This window comes from Tachypleus tridentatus, chromosome 2 (genome assembly GCF_004210375.1).
Source record: "Tachypleus tridentatus isolate NWPU-2018 chromosome 2, ASM421037v1, whole genome shotgun sequence".
NCBI lineage: Eukaryota > Metazoa > Arthropoda > Merostomata > Xiphosura > Limulidae > Tachypleus > Tachypleus tridentatus.
This window is the reverse complement of record NC_134826.1, coordinates 139,640,357-139,646,497: the sequence shown is the minus strand read 5'-3', so window position 1 is coordinate 139,646,497 and position 6,141 is coordinate 139,640,357.

Here is a 6,141-nt window from a genome sequence, read left to right as displayed (position 1 = left end):
TAACCTACCAAGGTGGTTCTAAAGTTCTAAACAGAGTACCAATGACAAGGTGACGATCCTCAGAAAGCATGCTCCGAAAACAAATAAGTGAACACAGTACAAAAAATAAACAAACAACAACAAAGCAACCAACGACGGTTAGCGTTAAAGTGTATACATGCATGAAATTCGTCCAGGGGTGTTATCCTATATATGTTTTCGGTATCAGAAGCTTCATCACAGTTTCAACACCGCGATAGAACAATAGAAGAGCGCGTAACAAAGCTGTTGATGTTGTTAAAACTTAAACAAGCTCATATGCATCAAACACTGATTCCATACGCTCAGGGCTATTACCTAGAAGTGAGGTCTTTATATACTGTGCTCTCCATTAATATGTGCAACGGCTGACGTAGGCAAACTATTAATGAAGTTTAATGTTCTTTAGCTATTGTCGACTGGTATAAAAGCATACAGAACTAATGATTGGTAACAAGTTTTATAGAATGGTTAAGTGTACTTCACTAATTTGTAAAGTAACAGTTGAATGTGGGTATTATAAATATTTTGACCATGTCTGGGTTGTGACAACTGTAATAGATTATGGTAAAATAAGGCATTTTTTTTTTTTAGATTTTCGTGCAAAGCTACGCAAGAGCTATCTCCGCTAGTCTTCCCTAATTTAGCAGTGTAAGATTCGAGGGAAGGCAGCTAGTCATCACCACACACCGCCAACTCTTGAGCCAATCTTTTACCAACGAATAGTGGGATTGACCGTCACATTATAACGCCTCCACGGCTGAAAGGGCGAGCATGTTTGGCGCGACGGGGATGCGAACCCGTGACCCTCGGATTACCAGTCGAACGCCTCAACCCACCTGGTCATGCCGGGCCGCAAAATAAGACACGGCTCTATATAAAGTACATTGGACAGCTGGTAGTTCAGTCTAAACGTGTAACTGCTAAGTACAACAAAAAGTTTAAATAAATATATGTTTCTCGAAAGTGATAGCATTCTGTTAATTTCTTGTTACCAAGTGCGTAGAACCACGTGTAGTTTCAGATAGCGTTAACAACGTTTTGGAAAAGTGAATTAAAAGGCTGTAGCTTTCCATTCACTGTCAAATGACAAGTTTTTTTAAACGACAGTTGAGACGTTGTTCTCTAAACGTCTTTAGTAATTAACGTGAAAACCCACCTCGTAGAATAGAAACATTTATTCAAGTTCAATTAAAGTGAGAACCTCTCTTAGAATAGAAGTTACAGTTACGGTGGGGACACCTTTCCTGGTAAAACAGCCTATTTGTTTATTTTGAATTTCGTGCAAGACTGCACCAGGACGATCTGCTCTAGCCATCCCTAATTTAGCAGTGTAAAACTATAAAGAAGTCAGCTAGTCATCACCACACACCGCCAACTCTTGGGCTACTCTTTACCAACGAATAGTTATAAGAATAGTGCCAATTCTAATTAAGGGAAATGGTAACGTAAGAATAGGACTTGAAATTATGTATTATTCAAAGCCATTGAACTTGAGACCTGTTAGGCCTAACAATACCATTTCACAGAACTAAAGGATACCAAATACAAAGAACCATTGACCAGAACAGGATGCAGTATTTCTTTTTACTGTTATTACTAGTATTATTCAAACGTTTGTGAGTTTTTTTAATACAATTTTGGACCTTACTTGCCTGACAATGACCACTGTAGGTGGTGAAACATTAGCGGACATTAGCGTTACTGGAATGTAAGCATAAAAAATTGTATTTAAAGATAAGATAAGAAGGTGGATGAAATATTGCTACGACTCAAAAAAGGTTTCTTTGTTACAAATATTCAGGAAGAAACGAAAATATTCATCTAGTGATAATGTGGTATCAAGATGTCATTCTGCCTAATTAGAAGCCTCAAAAATCCATAGAAACGATTACATACAAACTAAAATTACATCAATAAAAAGAGATAAACGCAAAAGTGAACGAAACAGAAACGACGCACACATAGTAGAAATAATGAAGTCATATATCGACTAAGAGGGTTGTAGGTTCAGCAGATATCGACTGAGGAGGCTGTAGGTTCAGAAGATATCGACTAAGAGAGTTGTAGGTTCAGCAGATATCGACTGAGAGGGTTGTAGGTTCAGCAGGTATCGACTTAGGAGGTTGTAGGTTCAGCAGATATCGACTGAAAGGGTTGTAAGTTCAGTAGATATCGACTGAGAGGGTTGTAGGTTTAGCAGATATCGACTGAGAGGGTTGTAGGTTCAGCAGATATTGACTAAGAGGGTTGTAGGTTCAACAGATATCGACTGAGAGGGTTGTAGGTTCAGCAAATACCGACTGAAAGGGTTGTAGGTTCAGCAAATACCGACTGAGAGGGTTGTAGGTTCAGCAGATATCGACTGAGAGGGTTGTAGGTTCAGCAGATATCGACTGAGAATAATACAGGCATGAATCAATGGACTATAAACAGAGAAGACTGCGAAAAACTCACCTGGATGAACTGACTGTCTTTTAATTAATACATTCACATAGACTTACAACAATACAATCACGAGTGTTTGGATTAGGCCTCAATCATATCAAACAAAAAAAGTGCAGATGCGACCCGAGAATTACACACTTGACGTAAGTGCTACTTAAACACGTGTTGAAAACACGATATTCAAAAGGTTCGGAATGGAATCCATTGTTTTTTCCTTAAACTGATATTTTCTACAAAGACATGAATTTTAATGGGTGGATAAGCCTACATAATTGTAATGTCCGTAATGTTTGGTATTGTTATTGGATATAAAACATTCGTAAAGCGCGTGGAGACGCCATATTGAATAATGTTATCGTTTGAAGATTTTTCTTTGGTGAATTTTCTGTGACAAAGTCGTAGAGTAAAGCGTGCGTGAAGAACGCGACATCACTTAGAGGAGGAACAAAAATAACGGGTGTTGTTCTAAGTAAAAAGTAAACTATAGATTGTTTGAGACATTAAAATAAAAATAGACAATGCAAATGCTGCTGTCGTATTTACTATAGAGATATTATTTAAAATATGGATCACCTCGAACGGCTTAAAGCGTAATAAAATCAACACGTTTCATTTTTCACATTATTTACGTGATTTGAAGCGTTGTAAGATCAACTAAACGTTCCGTACTAGCCCCGACATGGCCAGGCGTTCGACCAGTAACCCGAGGGTCGCAGGTTCGAATCCCCATCACACCAAACATGCTCGGTAAAAAAAGTAGCCAAAGAGTTGGCGGTGGGTGGTGGTGACTAGTTGTCCTCCCTCTAGTCTTACACTGCTAAATTAGGAACGGCCAGCGTAAATAGCCCTTGTGTAGCTTTGCGCGAAATTTAAAAAACAACAACCAATAAACTTTTCGTACTTTGCTCGAGCGATTTGGAGCGAAATTAAATCTCAGTAATAAAAGTACGAGTTATAAAAGAATGGCGAGTTGTAATGCTAATATTTTCAATCATTCTATGCTCTACTATACAGGAGCTCCGCCTAAATTTTAAAATCATGGGGAATTATAAGTAAGCGATAAATTATGGGTCAAAAACAATCTCGTGGTACAAGTACGAAACAGTTGAATAATGATTACGCCTCTGAAAGTGTATAATTATCATGACGACTACTATTTAATTTTAGCCACTGGCGTTGAAATAATGTTCCTATTTCATGGAATCTCTGATATAAAGTTGTTATAATAATGAGTTAGAACATTTTTAATTACATAGTTAGGGCTGAATGAAAAGGGACAACAGGGCAGCGAAACAGGTGTTTACTGTTGTAATTGAAAATAAATGTGTCATATTTTGTTTCAAAGAAAATCAAGGTGTCGTATAAACAAATGTGTAATACAAATAAATGTGTCATATTTTGTTTCAAAGAAAATTAAGGTGTCGTATAAACAAATGTATAATTCAAATAAATGTGTCATATTTGTTTCAAAGAAAATCAAGGTGTTGTATGAACAAATGTGTAATACAAATAAATGTGTCATATATTGTTTTAAAGAAAATCAAGGTGCCGTATAAACAAATGTGTAATACAAATAAATGTGTCATATTTTGTTTTAAAGAAAATCAAGGTGTCGTATAAACAAATGTGTAATACAAATAAATGTGTCAACTTTGTTTTAAAGAAAATCAAGGTGTCGTATAAAAAAAATGTGTAATTCAAATAAATGTGTCAAATTTGTTTTAAAGAAAATCAAGGTGTCGTATAAACAAATGTGTAATACAAATAAATGTGTCATATTTTGTTTCAAAGAAAATCGAGGTGTCGTATAAACAAATGTGTAATACAAATAAATGTGTCATATTTTGTTTTAAAGAAAATCGAGGTGTCGTATAAACAAATGTAATACAAATAAATGTGTCATATTTGTTTTAAAGAAAATAAAGGTGTCGTATAAACAAATGTGTAATACAAATAAATGTGTCAAATTTGTTTTAAAGAAAATCAAGGTGTCGTATAAACAAATGTGTAATACAAATAAATGTGTCATATTTTGTTTTAAAGAAAATCAAGGTGTCGTATAAACAAATGTGTAATACAAATAAATGTGTCATATTTGTTTTAAAGAAAATCAAGGTGTCGTATAAACAAATGTGTAATACAAATAAATGTGTCATATTTTGTTTTAAAGAAAATCAAGGTGTCGTATAAACAAATGTGTAATACAAATAACGTGTGTCATATTTTTGTTACAAAGAAAATCAAGGTGTCGTATAAACAAATGTGTAATACAAATAAATGTGTCAATTTTTTATTTTAAAGAAAATCAAGGTGTCGTATAAACAAAATCAAGTGTAATACAAATAAATGTGTATCATATTTTGTTTTTAAAGAAAATCAAGGTGTCGTATAAACAAATGTGTAATACAAATAAATGTGTCATATTTTGTTTTAAAGAAAATCAAGGTGTCGTATAAACAAATGTGTAATACAAATAAATGTGTCATATTTTGTTTTAAAGAAAATCAAGGTGTCGTATAAACAATTATGTGTAATACAAAAAACGTAAATGTGTCATATTTTGTTTTAAAGAAAATCAAGGTGTCGTATAAACAAATGTGTAATACAAATAAATGTGTCATATTTTGTTTCAAAGAAAATCAAGGTGTCGTATAAACAAATGTAATGTACAAATAAATGTGTAATACAACATAAATGTGTCATATTTTGTTTTAAAGAAAATCAAGGTGTCGTATAAACAAATGTAATACAAACAATGTGTCATATTTGTTTTAAAGAAAATCAAAGGTGTCGTATAAACAAATGTGTAATACAAATAAATGTGTCATATTTTGTTTTAAAGAAAATCAAGGTGTCGTATAAACAAATGTGTAATACAAATAAATGTGTCATATTTTGTTTTAAAGAAAATCAAGGTGTCGTATAAACAAATGTAATACAAATAAATGTCATATTTGTTTTAAAGAAAATCGTGTCGTATAAACAAATGTGTAATACAAATAAATGTGTCATATTTTGTTTTAATGAAAATCAAGGTGTCGTATAAACAAATGTGTAATACAAATAAATGTGTCATATTTTATTACATAAGAAAATCAAGGTGTCGTATAAACAAATGTGTAATACAAATAAATGTGTCATATTTTGTTTTAAAGAAAATCAAGGTGTCGCATAAACAAATGTGTAATACAAATAAATGTGTCATATTTTGTTTTTAAAGAAAATCAAGGTGTCGTATAAACAAATGTGTAATACAAATAAATGTGTCATATTTGTTTTAAAGAAAATCAAGGTCGTATAAACAAATGTAATAAAATAAATGTGTCATATTTGTTTTAATTAAATCAAATCAAATGTGTATAAACAAATGTATAAATTGTGTTTTAAAGAAAATCAAGGTGTCGTATAAACAAATGTGTAATACAAATAAATGTGTCATATTTTGTTTTAAAGAAAATCAAGGTGTCGTATAAACAAATGTGTAATACAAATAAATGTGTCATATTTTGTTTTAAAGAAAATCAAAGGTTGCGTATAAACAAATGTGTAATACAAATAAATGTGTCATATTTTGTTTTAAAGAAAAAATCAAGGTGTCGTATAAACAAATGTGTATACACAAATAAATGAATATTTTGTATAAAGAAAATCAAGGTGTCATATAAACAAATGTAT